General features: G+C 48.2%; 1 protein-coding gene across 1 annotated transcript in view; it reads left to right on the top strand.

Annotated features, from left to right (window-relative positions):
• The first annotated feature begins 18,250 nt into the window (after nt 1-18,250).
• The window catches only part of CCDC138 (coiled-coil domain containing 138), a 125,522-nt gene continuing 119,692 nt past the window's right edge, over nt 18,251-24,080 (top strand). The window contains exons 1-2 of the mRNA XM_069757556.1: nt 18,251-18,532; nt 19,936-19,980. The gene's annotated coding sequence lies outside the window, so the exon portion shown is untranslated. The remainder of the gene's footprint in view (nt 18,533-19,935; nt 19,981-24,080) is intronic.

The following is a 24,080-nucleotide window of genomic DNA, read 5'->3' as shown; positions in this document are numbered from 1 at the left end:
CTCCCCTGCCCCGCAGATCTCCCCGCTGCCCTACTGATGTTCTCCCCTGCCCCGCTGATGTCCCCCCTGCTCCACAGATCTCCCCCTGCCCCGTTGATGTCCCTCCTGCCCCGCAGATCACCCCCTGCCCCGCTGATGTCCTCCTCTGCCCCGCAGATCTCCCCCCTGCCCTGCTGATGTCCTCCCCTGCCCCGCTGATGTCCTCCCCTGCCCCGCAGATCTCCCCCCTGCCCTGCTGATGTTCTCCCCTGCCCCGCAGATCTCCCGCCTGCCCTGTGGATCGCCCCCTGCCCCGCTCATGTCCTCCCCTGCCCCGCTGATGTCCTCCCCTACCCCACTGATGTCCTCCCTGCTCCGCAGATCTCCCCCTGCCCTGTGGATCGCCCCCTGATGTCCTCCCCTGTCCCACTGATGTCCCCCCTGCTCCGCAGATCTCCCCCTGCCCTGTGGATCGCCCCCTGCCCCGCTGATGTCCTCCCCTGCTCCGCTGATGTCCTCCCCTGCTCCGCTTATGTCCCCCTGCCCCGCAGATCTCCCCCCTGCCCTGTGGATCGCCCCCTGCCCTGCTGATGTTCTCCCCTGCCCCGCAGATCTCCCCCCTGCCCTACTGATGTTCTCCCCTGCCCCGCTGATGCCCCCCCTGCTCCACAGATCTCCCCCTGCCCCGTTGATGTCCCTCCTGCCCCGCAGATCACCCCCTGCCCCGCTGATGTCCTCCTCTGCCCCGCAGATTTCCCCCCTGCCCTGCTGATGTCCTCCCCTGCCCCGCTGATGTCCTCCCCTGCCCCGCAGATCTCCCCCCCTGCCCGGCGGATCTCCCCCCTGCCTTGTGGATCGCCCCCCTGCCCCGTTGATGTCCTCCCCAGCCCCACTGAACTCCCCCCTGCCCTGTCGATCGCCCCCCTGCCCCGCCGATCACCCCCCAGCTCCAGTTTATCCCATTAGGGTTAGGGTTGGGGCTAAAATTAGGGTTGGGATTAGGGGTAGGGTTAGGATTGGGATTAGGGTTAGGATTAGGGTTGGAATTAGGGGTAGGGTTAGGATTAAGGTTGGGATTAGGGGTAGGGGTGTGTTGGGGTTAGGGTTGGAGATAGAATTGGGGGTTTCCACTGTTTAGGCACATCAGGGGCTCTCCAAACGCAACATGGCGTCCGATCTCAATTCCAGCCAATTCTGCATTGAAAAAGTAAAACAGTGCTCCTTCCCTTCCGAGCTCTCCCGTGCGCCTAAACAGGGGTTTACCCCAACATATGGGGTATCAGCATACTCAGGACAAATTGGACAACAACTTTTTTGTCCAACTTCTCTTGTTACCCTTGGCAAAATAAAAATTTGGGGGGCCAAAAAACCCTTTTTGTGGGAACAAAATGATTTTTGTTTTCATGGCTCCGCGTTATAAACTGTAGTGAAACACTTAGGGGTTCAAAGTTCTCTCAACACATCTATATAAGTTCCTTGGGGGTCTAGTTTCCAATATGGGGTCACTTGTGGGGGGCTTCTACTGTTTAGGTACATTAGGGGCTCTGCAAACGCAATGTGATGCCTGCAGACCATTCCATCTAACTCTGCATTCCAAATGGCGCTCCTTCCCTTCCGAGCTCTCCTGTGTGCCCAACCGGTGGTTCCCCCTCACATATAGGGTATCAGCGTACTCAGGACAAATTGGACAACAACTTTTGGAAACCAATTTCTCCTGTTACCCTTGTGAAAGTAAAAAATTGCGGGCTTAAAATCATTTTTGAAGAAAAAAAAAGATTTTTATTTTCACGGCTCTGCGTTATAAACTTCTGTGAAGCATTTGGGGGTAAAAAGTGCTCACCACACATCTAGATAAGTTCCTTGGGGGTCTAGTTTCCAAAATGTGGTCATTTGTGGGGGATTTCTACTGTTTAGGCACATCAGGGGCTCTCCAAACGTGACATGGTGTCCACTAACGATTGGAGCTAATTTTTCATCCAAAAAGTCAAATGGTGCTCCTTCCCTTCCGAGCCCTGCTGTGTGCCCAAGCAGTGGTTTACCCCCACATGTGAGATATCAGTGTACTCAGGGGAAATTGCCCAATAAATTTCAGGATCCATTTTATCCTGTTGCCCATGTGAAAATGAACAAATTGAGGCTAAACGAATTTTTTTGTAAAAAAAAAAGTACTTTTTCATTTTTACGGATCAATTTGTGAAGCACCTGGGGGTTCAAAGTGCTCACTATGCATCTAGATAAGCTCCTTGGGGGGTCTAGTTTCCAAAATGGGGTCACTTGTGGGGGAGCTCCAATGTTTAGGCACATAGGGGCTCTCCAAACGTGACATGGTGTCCGCTAACGATTGGAGCTAATTTTTCATTGAAAAAGTCAAATGGTGCTCCTTCCCTTCCGAGCCCTGTCGTGCACCCAAACAGTGGTTCCTCCCCACATATAGTCTGCATTCCAAAACGTCACTACTTCCCTTCTGAGCCCTGACTTGTGCCCAAACAGTGGTCCCCCCCCCCACATATGGGGTATCGGCATACTCAGGACAAACTAGACAATAACTTTTGGGGTCCAATTTCTCCTGTCACTCTTGTGAAAATAAAAAATAGCTTGCTAAAAATTAATTTTTGAGGAAAATTTGTCCTGCGTACTCAGGACAAATTGTACAATAGCTTTTGGGGTCCAGTTTCTCCTTTTACCCTTGGGAAAATAAAAAAATTGTTGCTAAAAGATCATTTTTGTGACTAAAAAGTTAAATGTTCATTTTTTCCTTCCATGTTGCTTCTGCTGCTGTGAAGCACCTGAAGGGTTAATAAACTTCTTGAATGTGGTTTTGAGCACCTTGAGGGGTGCAGTTTTTAGAATGGTGTCACTTTTGGGTATTTTCAGCCATATAGACCCCTCAAACTGACTTCAAATGTGAGGTGGTCCCTAAAAAAAATGGTTTTGTAAATTTCGTTGTAAAAATGAGAAATCGCTGGTCAAATTTTAACCCTTATAACTTCCTAGCAAAAAAAAATGTTGTTTCCAAAATTGTGCTGATGTAAAGTAGACATGTGGGTTATGTTATTTATTAACTATTTTGTGTCACATAACTCTCTCGTTTAACAGAATAAAAATTCAAAATTTGAAAATTGTGAAATTTTCAAAATTTTCTCCAAATTTCCATTTTTTTCACAAAAAAACGCAAAAATTATCGACCTAAATTTACCACTAACATGAAGCCCAATATGTCACGAAAAAACAGTCTCAAAACCGCTAGGATCCGTTGAAGCGTTCCTGAGTTATTACCTCATAAAGGGACACTGGTCAGAATTGCAAAAAACGGCCAGGTCTTTAAGGTCAAAATAGGCAGGGTCATGAAGGGGTTAAACAAGTTTCTGATAAAGTTTCGAATGGACATTGTCTTAGACTATTTAGTTCCAAATTTAGGTCCCGGGGGGAACACAGTTATGAACTCTGGGACAGATTCTACTGGTTGAAGTCATGAAGCATTTTATCCAACGATGGTTGGCTAAGTTCTGGTCAAAAAATAAACTAAGCCCTGAGACTTCAACCTTTAAGGTGTAATAGAAATATATATATATATCATATAGATGTCACTTGCATGTATACTCCTCTATAATTATATATACTCATATATCCACAGCTAATATATACATTATAATCAATGGCTTAAAATGGCTGACATAAACTGATATAAGCCAGACAAACTGTATGGGGGTTTCCAAGCAAAAACAGGAACTTAGGCCAGATGTCCTGAAGTAATGTCTAGAATATCACTGAATCTTGCTGAAATGGCAGATCAACAGTGCCAGATGTATTAAGTGCTGATCAGATGTCTCAACTTTGTCCTAAATGCCGCGAGCTACAATTTAGTTGCTTAATCAGCATTCATATGTGCATTAGTCCAAGAAAGGATGAACAGCGCTCCAGCCGGGTGTCGTAGTATCAAACAAACTTTTATTAGGCCATGAAAACGCGACGTGTCGACCAGTACCCTGGTCTTTTTCCTGCTTGAAAAAGACCAGGGTACTGGTCGAAACGTCATGTTCATCCTTTCTTGGACTATTTGGTATATCCAGGTTGGTTCCCTGGACTAGGAACGAGCGCCCCCCTGAGCGAGTGCTGTCAGCCTTACCTTTTTCTTTCATATGTGCATTAATCACAATATTCCATAAATATTTAGATAACCAATAACAGAGGAGCTAGACAATATGGTAATTAACTAACCACCCCTAACCACTCCTTTCTATATGCAATTATAAAACTATGTATGTACAATAAATGATCAGTATTGATGGAATGCTTTTCTGTCACAATGGTGTACAATCCATTCTTGATGAGCGCTCAAAATACTCAGTCTTATTGGGAACGGCCGCAGCACACACAAGGATAAATTTATCCAAACCAAATTTCCATTACAAAGGTACTAGGTCTAAGCCCTAACTCTAGACCTCTCTGGAGGAAGTTTAAGATCTGGGCAACATTTGGATCGAAAGGGTCCGGAGCATTGGGAGAACACCACAAAGAGAATTTCTTCCAGATTTTGCCATAAATGGCGTTGGTTACAGGTTTCCTACTTTTCTGAAGAATCTGTATTACTTCATAGGAAAGACCTCTTGCTCTTAGAATTTCGGCTTCATTAGCCATGCTGCAAGGTTCAACCTGTGTAGGCTTGGATGAAGCAAAGGACCCTGATGAAGAAGGTTGCTCTTCTGAGGCAATTGAATTGGACCTTCCTGGACCATCTCCAACAGTGCACTGTACCAACTCCTTCCCGGCCACATGGGAGCAATCAAAATTGTAGTGACCCCTTCTGCTCGGATCTTCTGGAGAGTTTTTGGCAGAATCGGGATAGGAGGGAAAGCATAAGCGAGGTTGAACTCCCAGGGGTGTGAGAAAGCGTCCATGCCCAGTGCCCTGTCTGGCATGTTTAGGGAAAAATATGTTTGTAGTTTGGTATTTTGGCTGCTGGCAAATAAGTCTACATCCGAGATCCCCCATCGGGAAACTAAGGAGAGGAAGACTTCCTGATCCAGACACCATTCTCCCGGATGTATATCTCTTCTGCTGAGAAAGTCTGCCTGGGTATTGGCAGACCCCTTTAGATGGACTGCCGTGATGGATAAGAGGTGTCGCTCTGCCCAGGAAAAAATTCTTGCAGCCAAAAATTTTATGACGGAGGTACGCTACCATAGTCATGTTGTCGGAGTATATTCTGACATGGTGACCCTGGAGTCGATGCAGCCTTTAAGGCCTCCTCCACCGCCTTCAGTTCACTGAAGTTTGATGAGCAGGCTTTGGTGCTTGGAGACCATATGCCCTGGAAGTGAGATTTTTCTACTACGGCTCCCCATCCCCTCCGACTGGCATCCGATGTAAGTATCTTCAGTGGGACCAGGTCCCAACTGACCCCCCGTTGAAGGTTTCGGTGACAGAGCCACCATGTGAGAGACGTCCTGACATGGTTGGGGAGGAGAACTTTCTTTGATAGGGAGCTCTGCTGCCTGTCCCAAGACGACAATACATGTGTCTGGAGAACTCTTGTGTGGGCCTGGGCCCATGATACCATTTGGATACACGATGTTAGGGACCCCAGAATGGACATGGACTGTCTCAGGGTGGGAGCCCTCAGGGTTCTGTATTTTGTTATCTTCTGTACCAGATCCCGCGGTCGTTATTTGGGCAGAAAGGATTCTCTTAACTCCGTTTTTAGTAGAACCCCTAGGAATTTATTTTCTGTGGACGGAAGCAGATCCGATTTTTCTCGTTTTGGGATCCATCCCAGGGATTCGAGGATTTCTAGGGTCCTTGCCACGTCTGTGTTTAGACGGGAGGCAGATGGAGCGGCAATTAGCAGGTCGTCTAGATATGGTATAATGCAAATCCCCTGAAGCCGTATGAAGATCACTATCTCCGCCTTTGTGAACACCCGAGGTGCCGATGAGATATCGAACGGGAGGGCATTGAACTGATAATGTGTGATCAGCTGGTCCTGGGAAATTGCGAATCTTAGGAATTTTCTGAATTTCTGATGGATGGGGACATGCGTCCCTCAAATCCACTGTAGCCATCACCTAGTTCTGACCAAGCAGGGGAATTGCAGATCTTATTGATTCCATTTTGAATCTTCTGTATGTAATTACCCGATTCAAGGGTTTCAGATTGATAATTATTCTGTGCTTCCCTGAAGGTTTTTTGATTAGAAATAGGTTAGAAGAGCGACCCCTGCCTATCTCTTGTTGAGGAACTGGAGAAACTACTCCAGTCTGGAGTAATTCCCGAAGGCCCGAGGAAAATGCATCTAGGGGATGGAGACTTTGTAAGGGAGTAACTCTTAGGCGACAAGGGGGAGGGCTCTCAAACTCCAATTTTAGCCCGTCTTGAATGGTATTGAGTACCCACGGGTTTGAAGAGATGGAACGCCACTGACCGATAAAGTTTGAGAGCTGACCTCCAACCCCCCCAGGGGTAGTCACTGTTTATCCGGGGCTTGCTGGGTTTGGGGAATGAGGATGTTTCTTCCCTTTCCCCCCTTTAGGATAGCTCCAGCGGCCCGATTTGCCCTTGCCTTTGAAATCTCTTTGAGAGATCTTATCTTTAGCGGGACGAAAAAATCTCTTTTTTGGATTCCTCTGTTCAGGAAGTGCCTTCTTTTTTTTATCAGTGGCTTTGTCTAAAATATCATCAAGGGCTTGACCAAACAGGTATCAACCCCGAAACGGAATGGCACAAAGTTTTGCCTTGGATGTGATGTCACCACTCCATGACTTCAGCCAAAGGGCTCTCCTGGCAGAATTGGAAAGGGCGGCGGATTTGGCTGCCACTCTAACTGATTCCTCCGAGGCGTCATCAAGAAACCCCGTCACCTTCTGGAGAAGGGGAAGGGAATCAAGAATCACTTCTCTCGATGTTCCCTGTGTAAGGTGATCCTCTAGAGTGCGGAGCCAACGAAACAGAGATCTAGCCACACAGGTAGATGCTATGTTTGATATAAGGAGATTCGTGGATGTGTCCCAAGATCTCCTAAGAAGACTTTCCATTTTCCGATCCATGGGGTCCCTGAGCTGGGACGAGTCTTCAAATGGAAGTGCTGTCTTTTTTGCTACTCTGGACACCTGGACATCTACCTTCAGTGTATCCCACAGAGAGATGTCTCCATCTAGAATGAAGCAGTTTTTTAACTCGGATGGGACACTAAGCCCTTTCTCAGGAGATTCCCATTCGTGTAGAATGAGGCTCTGCACTTTTTCATGGACCGAGAATCCCTTTAGTTTCTTAGGTTTTAAGCCCCCAAACATTTAGTCTTCTACAGACTGCTTCACCTCCTCTTCCTCAACGCCCATTGTCCCCCTGACCATACTAATTAACTCTTGTATGTCCTCAGAGGAGAAATAATATTTTTTATTATCCTCTTTGTGGTTAGAAGTGGAGCCCTCATTCTCCCACATATCTTCCGAATTAGAAGAACATATTTCACCCGAGTCTGAATCAGACTCTACCACGGATATTTTCCTCTTTTTTGGAGGAAGAAGCTGTGGTAATAGGGTCTGGGAAAGAGCCGATACTGCTGACTGCACTTCTTGTTTAATAAGGGATTTAATACTTTCAAGGAAAGATGGTTGTTCGGTGCGTAACACCTCGTCTGTGCAGGACTGACAAAGCTTCTTCTTGTATGCTAAAGGAAGCTTCATTGCACACACACCACACTTGCGGTCTTCCGCTTTTCTGGATGATTTGTCCTTGGGGGCAGGAGCCTTGTCTCCCTAAAAGAGAGAGAAGGGAACTATGTCTAACTGCCACCCAGAAGCAAAAGGGACCTTCGTTTGCTACTCACGCTAGGAGGGAGGACGCCGGGCTCAGCAGACGCAGAGGAGGGTTTTTTTCCACCGTCCATGGTCCGTCCACAGTCACATACAGACAGATAGTGGGCCTTACCTGGTGGTAAAACCCTGACCAGGGTTAAATAACCGAGGTCCGGCGTCCGTGACAGCGTGCTCCTCCTCTCCCAGGTCACCAGGTGTAGGGGAAGGGGGGAGGCGGCAGTGCTGGGCGCTCGTGCGTTCCAGCATGGAACGCATAGGGAGTAAACCGGAAGTACGGGCGCGTCACTTTCTGTGCGCGAGTACTCCAGAATCCGGCGCCAAAAGGAGAGGAAGCCGAGGAGCCGCGAGAGGACCCCGGCCGCACGTCACCGCCCCGATTTACCCCCGGAGGGGGCACGGGAGGGGCGGGAATAGGGGTTCTGAGTCCAGGCACCAGCATGGAGACGGGAGCAGCTGCACAGGGAGGAGAGCATCGCACCCGACCCCAGCTGCCCGGCTAATGGTGAGTTTAACTGTGTGCCTCTGACCGCCAGCCACGGCAGCACCACAGCAGGACCTCTTCATGCCCCATAGGGGACAGGGAAAACACTGGAGGTGGCAGGAAGGGGAGGGTATTTAACCTCTTTGTGTTTCCTTTCTCCCATTAGGGCAGGGAGACATCCTCCTGAACCGCTGTCATGGATGGTGACTAGAGAGTGGAGTCTGGGCGGAGTCTCAAGGAGGCCCAAAAATGTTACCATAATGGGGCCCTGAAATTTCTGGTGGCAGCCCTGCTCCAGGGTCTCAGCTACCCCCGGTAACTGAAACCCTGGAGATTTCCCACTCTAGGTGGGCGCTATACACTTATTCCCAATTGCCATTTTAAAATGAGGGAATAAGGTCCCTGAGCGCCATTTTTACGTGTATCGGTGGCGGCTAAGGGGTTACCCTTCTTTCACCGCTGCTTGCTGGGTGAGCCAGATGCCACTTTTCAGTGCACAAGTGACAGCCTCGTTCTGGCGCTCATAGGCTAAGGCTATGTGCACACGTCCGGAATTGCCACGGGTAAAACGCAAGCGGAATTGGCATGCGTTTTCCCGCTAAACACTAGCGTTTTGCAAGCGTAATTAGCTTGCAGAATGCTAGTGTTTTCCAAGCGATCTGTAGCATCGCTTGGAAAACTGATTGACAGGTTGGTCACACTTGTCAAACATAGTGTTTGACAAGTGTGACCAACTTTTTACTATTGATGCTGCCTATGCTGCATCAATATTAAAAAGATCTAATGTTAAAAATAATAAAAAATCTTGATATTCTCACCTTCCGGCGTCCCCGGCAATCTTCCCGATGCTCCCGTTCCCAGTAATGCCTAGCGACAATGACCTCAGATGATGTAGCGGTCTTGCGAGACCGCTACGTCATCACAGGTCATTGCCGCAAAGCATCCCTGGGAACGGAAGCATCGTGAGGAGAGGGAAGGCTGCGAGGGACGCCGGAAGGTGAGAGTATCACGATTTATTATTTTAATTCTTTTTTTTTTTTAACAATTATATGGTTCCCAGGGCCTGGAAGAGAGTCTCCTCTCCTCCACCCTGGGTACCAACCACACATGATCCGCTTACTTCTCGCATGGTGGGCATAGCCACATGCGGAAAGTAAGCAGATCAATGCATTCCTATGAATGAACATGCTGCGTTTTTTTTCCGGAATGCGATTCCCCAGCGGAAAAAACGCAACATGTGCACAAAAATTGTGGATTGCATTCTAATAATAAGATGCTTAATGTATGCTTTTTTTGCAGTTTTATCTGCACGTGTGCACATATCCTTAGGGTAAGTTCACACAGGGCATTTTTTGCTGCTTTTTTATGCTAATTTTCAGCTGCTTTTTACAGTATCAGCAAGGCCTATGAGATTTCAGAAATCTCATGCACATTGACTTGAATGGGTGGTGAAAAAATGCTGCAAATACGCAAGGTTGGCAATTCTTGCAGCGTATTTGCTGCAGAAAAGTCAAGCAGAGCCGGATGTGATGTCACACTCGGCTATGCTACATCTAGTTTCCAGGCTGCATGGTGCTAATTACAGTGAGAGCAGGAGCGGCGGATGGGAGTTTTGATATGCCGCTCCTGCGCTAGAAATAGTTAAAAAAAAAAAAAAAAACAGCGTGGGTTCCCCCCTAATTTTGATAACCAGAAAGACAAAACTCACAGCTAGGAGCTACAAACCCCAGCTGTCAGCTTTAGCAAGGCTAGTTATCAAGAATAGGTGTTAGGGCTGGCGGAACGCACCAAGTAAATACAAAGATAGTATAGGTGTGTTCGCAGCCCAGGGTCCACCGTGCAGGAGTGGAACCTGCTGCTAGTATATGGTGGCACTACGCCTGAATAGACACGGTGTTGTGAATTCTGTGGCAGAGCTCCCTCCTGTGGTCACAAGTGGTACTTCGGCTGATTCTCTCTGTGAGCTTCTGTTGGTGGAGGGAAGTGGTACTGCGGCTTCTGAGTTTCCTCCCTCAGGTGATCTGGTGAGATCGTTAGGTGCTTCTCTACTTATCTCCACCTAATGCTTTGATCCTGGCTTCCTGTCAATGTTCCAGTGTTGGACTTGCTTTTCCCTGGATCATTCCTGTGGCCTGCTGCTCTGCATAGCTAAGTTCTTCTTTGCTATTTGTTTGCTATTTTTTCTGTCCAGCTTGTCTAATTTGTTGCTGGAAGCTCTGGGAAGCAAAGGGTGTACCTCCGTGCCGTTAGTTCGGTACGGAGGGTCTTTTTGCCCCCTTTGCGTGGTTTTCTTTAGGGTTTTGTGTAGACCGCAAAGTTACCTTTTCTATCCTCGATCTGTTAAGAAAGTCGGGCCTCACTTTGCTGTTTGTCTTTTCATCTTTACTCACAGTCATTATATGTGGGGGGCTGCCTTTTCCTTTGGGGTATTTCTCTGAGGCAAGGTAGGCTTATTTTCTATCTTCAGGCTAGTTAGTTTCTCAGGCTGTGCCGAGTTGCATAGGCAGAGTTAGGCGCAATCCACGGCTGCCTCTAGTGTTGTTTGGAGAGGATTAGGGATTGCGGTCTGCAGAGTTCCCACGTCTCAGAGCTCGTTCTATGATTTTGGGTTATTGTCAGATCTGGCCTTGAAACCTCGCTCCTCTGGTGATCCAGTTCAACAGGTTTTGATTGTTATTTCTTTTTTGCGCGGCGACCCTCAGGACTGGGCATTTTCTCTTGCGCCAGGAGATCCTGCATTGAGTAATATCGATGCGTTTTTCCTGGCGCTCGGATTGCTGTACGATGAACCTAATTCAGTGGATCAGGCAGAGAAAAATTTGCTGGCTCTTTGTCAGGGTCAGGATGAGATAGAGGTATATTGTCAGAAATTTAGAAAGTGGTCCGTGCTCACTCAATGGAATGAATCTGCGCTGGCAGCTATGTTCAGAAAGGGTCTCTCTGAAGCCCTTAAGGATGTCATGGTGGGATTTCCTATGCCTGCTGGTTTGAATGAGTCTATGTCTTTGGCCATTCAGATCGGTCGACGCTTGCGTGAGCGTAAATCTGTGCACCATTTGGTGGTATTACCTGAGCTTAAACCTGAGCCTATGCAGTGCGATAGGACTTTGACCAGAGTTAAACGGCAAGAACACAGACGTCTGAATGGGCTGTGTTTCTACTGTGGTGATTCCACTCATGCTATCTCTGATTGTCCTAAGCGCACTAAGCGGTTCGCTAGGTCTGCCACCATTGGTACGGTACAGTCATAATTTCTTCTGTCCGTTACCTTGATCTGCTCTTTGTCATCGTATTCTGTCATGGCATTTGTGGATTCAGGCGCTGCCCTGAATTTGATGGACTTGGAGTATGCTAAGCGTTGTGGGTTTCTCTTAGAGCCCTTGCAGTGTCCTATTCCATTGAGAGGAATTGATGCCACGCCTTTGAGCAAGAATAAGCCTCAATACTGGACCCAGCTGACCATGTGCATGGCTCCTGCACATCAGGAGGTTATTCGCTTTCTGGTGTTGCATAATCTGCATGATGTGGTTGTGTTGGGGTTGCCATGGCTACAAGCCCATAATCCAGTATTAGATTGGAAATCCATGTCGGTGTCCAGCTGGGGTTGTCAGGGGGTACATGGTGATGTTCTATTTCTGTCAATTTCGTCATCCACCCCTTCTGAGGCTCCAGAGTTCTTGTCTGATTACTGGGATGTATTTGATGAGCCCAAGTCCGATGCCCTACCTCCGCATAGGGATTGTGATTGTGCTATCAATTTGATTTCTGGTAGTAAATTCCCAAAAGGTCGACTGTTTAATTTATCCGTGCCTGAGCACGCCGCTATGCGCAGTTATGTGAAGGAATCCCTGGAGAAGGGGCATATTCGCCCGTCATCGTCACCATTAGGAGCAGGGTTCTTTTTTGTAGCCAAGAAGGATGGTTCGCTGAGACCTTGTATAGATTACCGCCTTCTAAATAAGATCACGGTTAAATTTCAGTACCCCTTGCCATTGTTATCTGATTTGTTTGCTCGGATTAAGGGGGCTAGTTGGTTCACCAAGATAGATCTTCGTGGTGCGTATAATCTGGTGTGAATCAGGCGAGGAGATTAATGGAAAACTGCATTTAATACGCCCGAGGGTCATTTTGAGTATTTAGTGATGCCATTCGGACTTGCCAATGCTCCATCAGTGTTTCAGTCCTTTATGCATGACATCTTCAGAGAGTACCTGGATAAATTCCTGATTGTGTACTTGGATGACATTTTGATCTTCTCGGATGATTGGGAGTCTCATGTGAAGCAGGTCAGAACAGTTTTTCAGGTCCTGCGTGCTAATTCTTTGTTTGTGAAGGGATCAAAGTGTATCTTTGGTGTGCAGAAGGTTTCATTTTTGGGGTTCATCTTTTCCCCTTCTACTATCGAGATGGATCCTGTTAAGGTCCAAGCCATCCATGATTGGACTCAGCCGACATCTCTGAAAAGTCTGCAAAAGTTCCTGGGCTTTGCTAATTTTTATCGTCGCTTCATCTGCAATTTTTCTAGTATTGCCAAACCATTGACCGATTTGACCAAGAAGGGTGCTGATTTGGTCAATTGGTCTTCCGCTGCTGTGGAAGCTTTTCAAGACTTGAAGCGTCGTTTTTCTTCTGCCCCTGTGTTGTGTCAACCAGATGTTTCTCTTCCGTTCCAGGTCGAGGTTGATGCTTCTGAGATTGGAGCAGGGGCTGTTTTGTCGCAGAGAGGTTCTGATTGCTCAGTGATGAAACCATGCGCTTTTTTTTCCAGGAAGTTTTCGCCTGCTGAGCGAAATTATGATGTGGGCAACCGAGAGTTGCTGGCCATGAAGTGGGCATTCGAGGAGTGGCGTCATTGGCTTGAAGGAGCTAAGCATCGCGTGGTGGTATTGACTGATCATAAGAACTTGACTTATCTTGAGTCTGCTAAGCGGTTGAATCCTAGACAGGCTCGTTGGTCGCTGTTTTTTGCCCATTTTGACTTTGTGATTTCGTACCTTCCGGGCTCTAAAAATGTGAAGGCGGATGCTCTGTCTAGGAGTTTTGTGCCCGACTCTCTGGGTTTGTCTGAGCCGGCGGGTATCCTCAAGGAAGGAGTAATTGTGTCTGCCATCTCCCCTGATTTGCGGCGGGTGCTGCAAAAATTTCAGGCTAATAAACCTGATCGTTGTCCAGCGGGGAGACTGTTTGTCCCTGATAGGTGGACCAATAAAGATATCTCTGAGGTTCATTGTTCGGTGTTGGCTGGTCATCCTGGAATCTTTGGTACCAGAGAGTTGGTGGCTAGATCCTTTTGGTGGCCGTCTCTGTCGCGGGATGTGCGTGTTTTTGTGCAGTCCTGTGGGATTTGTGCTCGGGCTAAGCCTTGCTGTTCTCGTGCCAGTGGGTTGCTTTTGCCCTTGCCGGTCCCGAAGAGGCCTTGGACACATATCTCTATGGATTTTATTTCTGATCTTCCCGTTTCTCAAAAGATGTCAGTCATTGGGGTGGTCTGTGATCGCTTTTCTAAGATGGTCCATCTGGTACCCTTGTCTAAATTGCCTTCCTCCTCTGATTTGGTGCCATTGTTCTTCCAGCATGTGGTTCGTTTACATGGCATTCCAGAGAATATCGTTTCTGACAGAGGTTCCCAGTTTGTTTCAAGGTTTTGGCGAGCCTTTTGTGGTAGGATGGGCATTGACTTGTCTTTTTCCTCGGCTTTCCATCCTCAGACTAATGGCCAGACCGAACGAACCAATCAGACCTTGGAAACATATCTGAGATGCTTTGTTTCTGCCGATCAGGATGACTGGGTGTCCTTTTTGCCTTTGGCTGAGTTCGCCCTTAATAATCGGGCCAGCTCGGCTACCTTGGTTTCGCCATTTTTCTGCAATTCTGGGTTCCATCCTCGTTTCTCTTCAGGACAGGTTGAGTCTTCGGACTGTCCTGGTGTGGATACTGTGGTGGACAGGTTGCAGCAGATTTGGACTCATGTAGTGGACAATTTGACCTTGTCCCAGGAGAAGGCTCAACGTTTCGCTAATCGCAGACGCCGTGTGGGTCCCCGACTTCGTGTTGGGGATCTGGTTTGGTTATCTTCTCGTCATATTCCTATGAAGGTTTCCTCTCCTAAGTTTAAACCTCGTTTCATTGGTCCGTATAGGATTTCTGAGGTTCTTAATCCTGTGTCTTTTCGTCTGACCCTTCCAGATTCTTTTTCCATACATAACGTATTCCATAGGTCATTGTTGCGGAGATACGTGGCACCTATGGTTCCATCTGTTGATCCTCCTGCCCCGGTTTTGGTGGAGGGGGAATTGGAGTATATTGTGGAGAAGATTTTGGATTCTCGTGTTTCTAGACAGAAACTCCAGTATCTGGTTAAATGGAAGGGTTATGCTCAGGAAGATAATTCCTGGGTTTTTGCCTCTGATGTCCATGCTCCCGATCTTGTTCGTGCCTTTCATGTGGCTCATCCTGGTCGGCCTGGGGGCTCTGGTGAGGGTTCGGTGACCCCTCCTCAAGGGGGGGGGTACTGTTGTGAATTCTGTGGCAGAGCTCCCTCCTGTGGTCACAAGTGGTACTTCGGCTGATTCTCTCTGTGAGCTTCTGTTGGTGGAGGGAAGTGGTACTGCGGCTTCTGAGTTTCCTCCCTCAGGTGATCTGGTGAGGTCGTTAGGTGCTTCTCTACTTAACTCCACCTAATGCTTTGATCCTGGCTTCCTGTCAATGTTCCAGTGTTGGACTTGCTTTTCCCTGGATCATTCCTGTGGCCTGCTGCTCTGCATAGCTAAGTTCTTCTTTGCTATTTGTTTGCTATTTTTTCTGTCCAGCTTGTCTAATTTGTTGCTGGAAGCTCTGGGACGCAAAAGGTGTACCTCCGTGCCGTTAGTTCGGTACGGAGGGTCTTTTTGCCCCCTTTGCGTGGTTTTCTTTAGGGTTTTGTGTAGACCGCAAAGTTACCTTTTCTATCCTTGATCTGTTAAGAAAGTCGGGCCTCACTTTGCTGAATCTATTTCAACTCTACGTTTGTCTTTTCATCTTTACTCACAGTCATTATATGTGGGGGGCTGCCTTTTCCTTTGGGGTATTTCTCTGAGGCAAGGTAGGCTTATTTTCTATCTTCAGGCTAGTTAGTTTCTCAGGCTGTGCCGAGTTGCATAGGCAGAGTTAGGCGCAATCCACGGCTGCCTCTAGTGTTGTTTGGAGAGGATTAGGGATTGCGGTCTGCAGAGTTCCCACGTCTCAGAGCTCGTTCTATGATTTTGGGTTATTGTCAGATCACTGTATGTGCTCTGACCGCTATGTCCATTGTAGTACTGAATTGCCTTTCATAACAACACGGGTACCGTCACCCAGTCTGTATAAGAGCGAACTCTGTTGCTTCACAGAGTCACCAGGATTAAAGATAACGCTGTGCCCTGTTAGCATTCACAGGGCGCAACAAATGGATACTAGTGGGATCCCTGCAACTCACCCCCACTAAGCTGGAGGTCTCGTTCTGACCCTCGGTGGTTTTTGAGCCCGCGCCTGAGGATGCCGAGTCGGATGCCGGGATCAAACGGTAGTTCCCACCCTACACTGACGGATTGTCAGGAGGAACAGGATATAGCCGCACAGAGTGCGTACAGCACCGCACTGGCGGTCACTGCTGGTTACACACAGTATATTTTGTGCCTGGTGCTGGATGGCACTATCTGGCGCTAGACAGCTACAACACTTGCGAGCATTCAACAACTCTAGGGATGGGAATGATTCAGAGCTTTCACCAGAACAGGCATACATCCACAAAAATTCAGATTTATACTAACGCGCAGCCATGCAAACCTTTTATAGCTGTAGCACTCAAGGACCTTCCTAGTGGTCCAATAGGAGTTGCTACAGGACCTGAGCGTGTGACCCCGACCTCCAATGGGAGGCCGTCCTGTGGGCATGCTCAGTATGGGAAAAGCAGGACTTAGTCCCAGGAGCGTCTGCTCGCTGCTGATACAAAGGAAGCAGTAACCAAACGCACAGTATCAGCTTGAGCCAGACGCTGGGACCAACATCTCTGCTGAGCAGGCTCCACTGCGGTTGGAGGAGAATGGGAGATCGCAGCGGACATGGTTTGGGATTCCCCCTGTGCAGCAGCCGGAACTCGACTCCTAACAGGTGTCATCACCCTTTTTGTTTTTTTAAACTTAAATAATTTAAAGAAAACAGTGTGGGGTCCCCCCCCATTTTTGACAATCAGCCTTGCTAAAGCTCACAGCTGGGGGCTGGTATTCTCAGGCTGGTAAGGGGCCATTGATATAGCCCCCACCAGCCTAAAAATAGCAACCCCCAGCTGCCCAGAAAAGTTGCATCTATTAGATGCGCCAATTCTGCCGCTTTGCCTGGCTCTTCCCACTTGCCCTGTAGCGGTGGCAAGCGGGGTAATAAGGGGTTAATGTCACCTTGCTATCGTAAAGCTTAGTAATTGAAAGCCATCAATAAGACACCTATCCATTACTAATCCTATAGCAGTTAAAGGGTTAAATAAACATATATCTATATACACACACACACACGCAGAAGTCTTTTAAATAAAACATCACACAGTTTTGACCATATTTTTATTGTCCTGCCATTCCAAAGTGAAGCCGTCGATCTTCTGTAATAAAAATAAAATGAAAAAGTAAAAGTATATTTCCTGATCCGTCGTAGTCTGATATAACGAGTGTCCCACGCAGTATCTGGGGGGAGATAAAGCTTACAACCGGGAGCGATGCTAATGCGACCGTTCATGGCTGTAAGCAACTGGGGAATGAATGAGACGGAGCTGGCGCAGGCTCAGTAACTAGCGGTGATGTCATCGAGCCTGCGCTCCCTCACAGCCTGACCTGAGGTAACCTCTGCACCGTGGGAAAATGCTAAGGTAGAGGATACTGCAGACAATGTATCTATTCTATCAATCTATCTATTCTATCAATCTATCTACGGGAAGTTTTTTTTCTCTGTGTGCACTCAACTTTATTGGCAAGCACAAAGATTGAACGCAGCATTCAGATGTTACAGCATAGTGGAGGGGATTTCATGAAATCCCGTCTCCACTTTGCGTGGTAACACGCATCCGGCGGCCCTGTGTTTCCGGATATGCGGCGCTCCTGTTTAGAACGCAGCATGTCCGTTTACCTTGCAGCGACGCTCCGAATCCGCAAGGTAAATAACACAGTCCTATGTATGGGGTGCGGAGATTCCGGATGTGTGCAATTAACACATCTGGAATCACCGCGCATACAGAAGGGGGCGGAGCGGGTTTTCCACTCCGTCCAAAGAACTGACAATCCGGACCGTGGACACGCACCCTTACCAGATTGTGACAGTTACCTCAGACCTCCAGGCATTTGATGCTGTGGTCACAACATGGCGGATCGGGACCGGTGCTGGGAAGAGCTGAAGATGGTGGCTGGTCAGTGTAGGCCTAGGAGCAGGGACCTGACATTAGTGGCCCCACTACAGCGCCGGAGTGGGACTTTATGACCACGGCCACTATAATTTACAGGAGACCCCGTAATCTGACACATGACCCCGCTGTGCGACCACCATGCACCTCACACTTGCTCCAGTAGACTGTGCGGCCTCCTTGAAATCCCCTAAGGCCTCTTAACGTTGTGCAAATTCGGCACAACGTGGGCAGTGGATGCAGTTTGTCAACGCATCCACTGCCCATTGTAAGGTCCGGTGAGGAAGGGGCGGAGTTCTGGCCACGCATGCGCAGTAGGAAATGGCGGACACGACGTACGATAAAACGTTACATTGAACGTTTTTTCGTGATGACGGTCTGCCAAAACGTGACGCATCCAGTGCACAACAGACGTGACGTATGGCCATATGTTGCTATCTGTCGGCAATACAAGTCTATGGGGGAAAAAAGCATCCTGCGGGCACATTTGCAGGATCCGTTTTTTCTCCAACACGACGGATTGTGACGGAAAATAAAAAACGCTAGTGTGAAAGTAGCCGGTACCACCCACACTGTGTCACAGCCACGGCAGACAGCGCACTGGGAGCCCGCCATTTCCTTTCCATGTCCCGGCCTCCATTTACCACTGTAGCCTATACGCCACCCGCACATGAGAGCCGCATCCCCGCTGCCCGGCCGCGCACCCAGCGTCGCCTCACCAGGGCAGGCAGTTTAGTTGCCATAGCTACCGGCGTCTGGGCGGCGCTGCCCGCAGCACTTCCCGCCGCTGGTAGACGGGCTGATGACGTCACGTGTGTACGGTACATACCGGAGCAGATGAGCGGGACGCAGAGCCTGGTAAAGTACAGCGTGTAACGGGCAGGCGGCGGAGTGACGTACTACCGGGGGCCGAGATAATTGTACCGGGCCGGCCCTGCTGCTCCGTGAGCGCCTCTGTCATGGTGGCCGCAGCCTTCTGCCTGTTAGCCCATTCCATGTCTTCTGTGAGGAGGGTGTGACCGGTAATGCGGTACTGGGCGCAGTGTGGGGTGATGGCATTACAGAGCATTGTGGTGACTGGTGTATGCCCCAATCCCCATCACCCACCTGTGTCAGTCACACCTGCCCTTACTCATCACTACATAGACAGTCATCGCAGCGCCATCATATGCCGCCATCATATACGCCAGCGCATCCCCATCATATACCGCCATAGCAGCACCATCATATACCGCCAGCGCATCCCCATCATATACCGCCATCGCATCCCCATCATATACCGCCATAGCAGCGCCATCATATACCGCCAGCGCATCCCCATCATATACCGCCATCGCATCCCCATCATTTACCACCATCACATCCCCATCATATACCCCCATCGCATCCCCATGATATACTGCCATCGCATCCCCATCGTATACCGCCATCGCATCCCCATTGTATACCGCCATCGCATCCTCATCGTATACTGCCAGCGCATCCCCATCGTATACCGCCATCGCATCCCCATCGTATTCCGCCATCGCATACCGTCATCGCATCCTCATCGTATACCGCCAGCGCATCCTCATCATATACCGCCAGCGCATCCTCATCATATACCGCCAGCTCATCCTCATCATATACTGCCAGTGCACTCTCATCATATACCGCCATCGCATCCTCATCATATACTGCCAGCGCATCATCGTATACCGCCAGCTCATCCTCATCATATACCGCCAGCTCATCCTCATCATATACCGCCAGCTCATCCTCATCATATACTGCCAGTGCACTCTCATCATATACCGCCATCGCATCCTCATCATATACTGCCAGCGCATCATCGTATACCGCCAGCTCATCCTCATCATATACCGCCAGCTCATCCTCATCATATACCGCCAGTGCATCCCCATCATTTACTGCCATATCATCCCCATCATATACCGCCAGTGCACTCTCATCATATACCGCCAGTGCACTCTCATCATATACCGCCAGCGCATCCTCATCATATACCGCCAGCGCATCCTCATCATATACCGCCAGCACATTCTCATCATATACCGCCATAGCATCCCCATCATATACTGCTATAAAAATGCTAGCTCTTTTTACATCTGACTTCTATACTAGATTTCATATGACTGACACGTAAGCTTTTCATAAAAGAAACAATCCTCTATACAGCCTCTACTTCCATATGTAAAAAAAGCGTCCTGACAGATGTCCTTTAAAATGTTTTCAGAATTTGATAGTTTTCTTTTTCTTAGAACCCAGACCATTTCTGGAAGCTTTAGAAGTTCCCGGGATATATAGTAAGTCTCGTTATGCAATCATTTCTTCATTTATGATCATTGGACATTTATATTCTCTTTTATTTAGTAATCAGAGCAGAATGAAGAAATCTCCCTTACTGGAGGATGCTGCGTGTCTGTGCACTGTAATTGATTCCAGCGGTAACTCATCGAAGGGGTCATTTTCCTTGAAATTGTGCTAAAAGAAAAGATTACATTGGGTCTCGTTAGTGGGTCTGTCTGTGATCCGTTTATATGTAGGGGTCCATCTAACAATAAGGTCACATGTTAAGGATTCTGTCAGGATTTAGGCAAATGCACAACATGTTCATTTTGTCCAGCGAATTCCACACAAGCCGTTTATTAAAGAGGTTATCCAATACTTTTTACAAATGGCTGTGAATATTATGGAGAATACTAATGAAAGAATAGTCTGTTCTTTCCCCACGATGATCTATCACTGACCCTCCAGTTGTACTCGCAGTCTTTGTGTGTATATGTGTCTATGTATATATGTGTATGTACATATGTATGTGTATATATACAGCTCTGGCAAAAATTAAGAAACTACCACACCAATCCCTGTCATGGGCAGCCCAATCTCCAGACCTGAACCCCACTGAAAACCTCTGGAATGTAATGAATAGAATGATGGATAGTCACAAGCCATCAAACAAAGAAGAACTGCTTACATTTTTGTGCCAGAAGCAGTGTGAAAGACTGGTGGAAAGCATGCCATGACGCATGAAAGCTGTGATTAAAAATCATAGTTATTCCACAAAATATTGATTTCTGAACTATTCCTGAGATAAAACATTAGTATTGTTTTTTTCTAAATTATTATGAACTTGTTTTCTTTGCATTATTTGAGGTCTGAAAGGTCTGTTTGTTTGTTTTATTTTGTCCATTTCTCCTTTTCAAAATAAAAAATGTATTGCTTGGAAATTCAGACATGTTGTCAGAAGTTTATAGACTAAAAGAACAATTTACATTTTGCTCAAAAATATACCTATAAAGAGAAAAATCAAACAAACTGAAAATTTTGCAGTGGTCTCTTAATTTTTGCCATATACCGTGTATACTCGAGTATAAGCCGAGATTTTCAGCCCACTTTTTGGGGCTGAAAGTCCCCCTCTCGGCTTATACTCATACCCAGTCATACCCAGGGTCGGCAGGGGAGCGGGGGCTGTCTAATTATACTCACCTGCTCCTGGCGCGGTCCCTGCAGGTCCCTGCTTCCCCGGCAGCTTCTTCCTGTACTGAGCGGTCACATGGTACCGCTCATTACAGTAATGAATATGCGGCTCCACCTCCCATAGGGGTGGAGCTGCATATTCATTACTGTAATGAGCGGTAACGGTGACCGCTCACTACAGGAAGAAAATGCGGCGCCAGGGAACAGACGTGCAGCGACGGCACCAGGAACAGGTGAGTATGACGGGGGCAATGCGCGATATTCACCTGCTCCTCGTTCCACCATCGGCGCCGCGGTGTCTTCCGCAGGGACGCTCAGGTCAGAGGGCGCGGTGACGCGATTAGTGCGCGCTGCCCTCTTCCTGAACGTCGGTGCAGAGGACGGGGAAGACACAGCGGCGGTCAGCGGTGGAACGGGGAGCAGGTGACTATAGCAAGGGCCGGAGAGGTGAGTATGTAATTTTTATTTATTTTTAATTGCAGCAACAGCATATGGGGCAAATATCTGTATGGAACATCTTATCCGGCCATATGCAGCATTATATGGGGGCAAATATCTGTATGGGGCATCTTATGTGGCTATGCAGCATGATATGGGGGCAAATATCTGTATGGGGCATCTTATGTGGCCATGTGCAGCATGATATGGGGGCAAATATCTGTATGGGGCATCTTATGTGGCCATGTGCTGCATTATATGGGGCAATTATCTGTATGGAGCATCTTATGGGGCCATAATCCACATATGTGGAGCATTATACGGGGCAAATGTCTGTATGGAGCATCTTATGGAGCCATAATCAGCATTTGTGCTGCAGCATTATATGAGGCATATTTTAATATGGAGCATCTTATGGGGCCATCATAAACTGTATGGAGCATTATATGGGGCTCCAGATTCAATATGGATATTCAAAAACACTTAACCTACTGATGTCTCAATTAATCTTTCCAGATCGTCCCTCATGACACCACCACAAGGAGGTTGCTCTTCATATCCTTGATAGGGACAGGAACACAGAAGAGGTTAAATAGCCCCTCCCCACCTCTACCCTTCAGTGTTTTTCCTGTCCCTATCAGGGACAGACGCAGGAGAGAGTTCTCCAGAAGTTTGGATTTTTTACCTGATTGAGGTCAGGTCTCGGTGGAGCAGGAGCTCCTGAGTGCGGTCCCATCCTCCTGAAGGGGGCGCTGGCCGCGTGAGTCTGGCAGTGAAGAATCCCCAGAGTTGCTGGATACCGACGGAGGTACCTCCGCAACTAGGTTGAGCTGTGTGCTCCCAGGGCCTGCCTCATCCCCTCTCAAAGGGGCTCTGAGACAGCGGCTGCGGTGTACGGCGCTCCCTCGGGCTCCATGTGCGGCCGGTGCTGGTGTCGTTCCCCGGACTTCGGGTCCGGCGCCCGGTCAGAGGTGACGTCTTCCGGGGGCGTGGCCGGATTCCCAGGGTCGGTGGCGCTGAAGCATTTCCGGGTATGCCGGGAAGCTGCGGGGGAAGCAGAGGCCGGAACAGGATGGCGACCGGATTATGCGCCAGAATCTAGGTCTCAGGCTGGTCGGCGTGCGTTCCGGATGACGCATGCGCAGTACAGCTGGGGACCTGGAATCACCGTGAAGCCGGCAGCTGAGCTCGGAAGGAGGACGAATCAGATGTCTTGAAGCTGGGTACGACTGACTACTTAATGACGGACAGCTGACAGCACACTTGACCCAGTAACATAAAAGGTGCTAGTCGTCCTGACGTCCAAACCTTAGAGCTGCCCACGGACCATGTGAGTAGTACGTAGTATGGGAGACATTATAGTACTTTAGATCCGTAGCTACAGGGGTCTCCTTTATATTTACAGGATCCCGAGAGGCCTAAGAAAAGGACTATCAGATGTCCACTGTGCACCACCAAGCTCCCAGATGGCTATAAAAAGAAGTTATGCGAAAAATGCATCGCTAAACTTCTGAAGGACGAACAGGCTTCGTTATTAGATAATATCAAAAGCATGATTAGAAGTCCAAGCTACAGTGTCTACGATGGTGCCACCCCAGTCTCCACGGCCTAAAAGGCCTAGATGGGATATGGACTTAAGTTCTGAGGAAGGAGAGGTCTCAGGGTACTCTGATCCAGGCTCAGATGTAGAGAGCAATCCATCGGCTGCGCTTCCAGAAGAACGAAAGAGATACCTGTTCTCGTCCGAAAATACGGATGTGCTGCTAAAAGCAGTTAGAAGCACTATGAAGATAGAGGATTCGTCTGAGCCACTATCGGTTCAAGACGAAATGTTCGGGGGCCTAAGAACTTGCAGAAATAGTTTTTCCAGTCAACAATCATATAACATATAACAGCTATGATAATGGAAGAATGGGAAAACGTGGGGAAGAAACTAGTGGTCCCAAGGGACTTCAAGTACCGTCTTCCCTTTGATCCGGAGGAAACTAAGATCTGGGAATCCGTTCCGAAAATTGATATCCCAGTGGCCAAGGTCACAAGGAAGACGGCTATTCCCTTTGAGGATTCGTCAGGACTAAAGGACCCAATGGATAAGAGGTCGGAAGATCTTCTCAAAAAAGCCTGGGAATCGTCAGCCGCCATTATGAAAACGAACATAGCGGCTATCTCTGTAGCAAGATGAGTCTTTGGGTGGACGAGCTAGAGAGTCACATTAAAGACAGAACTCCAAGGGAAGAAATCCTAAAATCGTTTTCAGTTCTGAGAATGGCGACTGATTTCATGGCGGATGCCTCAGCGGAATCAGTGCGTTTTGCTGCCAGAAATAATGCACTGTCAAATGCAGCAAGAAGAGCCTTATGGCTAAGATCATGGACGGGAGATACCCAATCAAAGAACAAGCTGTGTTAAATTCCATTCTCAGGATCTCACGTCTTTGGTCCGGTCCTGGACGAGCTACTCGAGAAACCGGCAAGAAGAAAGGGTTTCC

Source organism: Ranitomeya imitator, chromosome 3 (genome assembly GCF_032444005.1).
Source record: "Ranitomeya imitator isolate aRanImi1 chromosome 3, aRanImi1.pri, whole genome shotgun sequence".
Classification (NCBI taxonomy): Eukaryota; Metazoa; Chordata; class Amphibia; order Anura; family Dendrobatidae; genus Ranitomeya; species Ranitomeya imitator.
The sequence above is the reverse complement of the archived record's forward strand: the minus strand, read 5'-3'. Positions and strand labels throughout refer to the sequence as shown.